Source organism: Pavona decussata, unplaced genomic scaffold (genome assembly GCF_977016875.1).
Source record: "Pavona decussata unplaced genomic scaffold, jaPavDecu1.1 SCAFFOLD_195, whole genome shotgun sequence".
NCBI lineage: Eukaryota > Metazoa > Cnidaria > Anthozoa > Scleractinia > Agariciidae > Pavona > Pavona decussata.
In genome coordinates, this window is record NW_028145604.1 from 1,871,402 (window position 1) to 1,872,726 (window position 1,325).

Below are 1,325 nucleotides of genomic sequence, written 5' to 3' on the forward strand. Positions count from 1 at the left end.
CCTGCGCGCGGGTGGAAGAAGCTTAAAAGGAGAAGAAGCCTTATGAAAACCTTTGTTCAGTATTTTCCTACCGTGTTTATGTTTTATTCATTTTCAGAGCAACTTTTCTTTATACTGATCATGGAGGTAAAAAAAACGGAAGGCTGAAGAAAAATGCAGAAGGGCTAAATGCAATGCGGAGGTCGATGAGGCACGATATAGTCCCGGCCGGGGGGCGGGGGACTCCCATACAAAAGTGATGGGGGTCATCGTCGGAAATTTTGAAAAGAACCCCCAAAAGATTTAGATTTTAGCGCCCTAAGGGGTACCAAACCACGAATTTTAACCCCTAAAAGGTACTACCTGTACGACAATCATCCCCGTCACGCGTCACTTTTATATGGAATTCACCCCCCCGCCAGACATAGGACAGAGTAGCTCGAGCTCGCATTGGCGTCTGTATTGGGCTTTGAAAGGGAGGATATGAAAAATTTCCCGACAGAACTCTGGTTATTGAGGGGAAAGCGGCAAGATTCTCTGGCCTGAAACTACAGTTGAACCTCCCGTAAGCGACCACAAGTAATGTCAAGGATATGTGGTCGCTTACGGGAGGTGGTCGCTTACCAGAGGTCAGACCACAGGGGGTCTAATTTCGGGTTGTTTACGGAGACCTAACCCTTTTGCCAGTGTTCGAAACCCATAGTAATAACTTTTCTTACCTACAAGTATATTAAGACTGGTCCAAAATTATTCTAGGCAAAAAATCTTAGTGTCTATGGTGATTGTTTGTATCTCACAGCGATTGAGACAATTATTGTGAAAGGAACTTGGCTCTTTTATTCCTCCAAGTAGCGCTGTCTAAATTATTTAGGAACGGAACATAAGCAAAAAGATAAGAGAGTTTTTTCCTACAAGGGATTCAATCTAATTAAAGTTTATTTCAGTGTGAAGCATCGGTGCATTTTATCAATTGTTTCAATGCTAAGCTAATCGGGAAACACTTCCGGTTGCTCCGACTGTGAGATTTACGGCGTCCGCTGTAATGATGTGGTCAACATGTTATAGTGACACATTTTTCACTTTCCGCCCGTGAGAGATACAGCAGATTGTGTGTCTAGTGGTCGCCTACGGGAGGTTAAAAACAATTGAAAATTTTAAACAATCATCTCTAAAAGTGGCCGCTTACGAGAGGTGGTCGCTTACGAGAGGTGGTCGCCTACGAGAAGTTCCATTTATAGTGATTTGACTTAAAAACTTTTGGTATTTTGGAAAAGTGGTGGTCGCAAGCCGAGTTCGACTACGGCCAAAATGACGTCACGTCATTGTCGTCCAGATCAGATGAGATT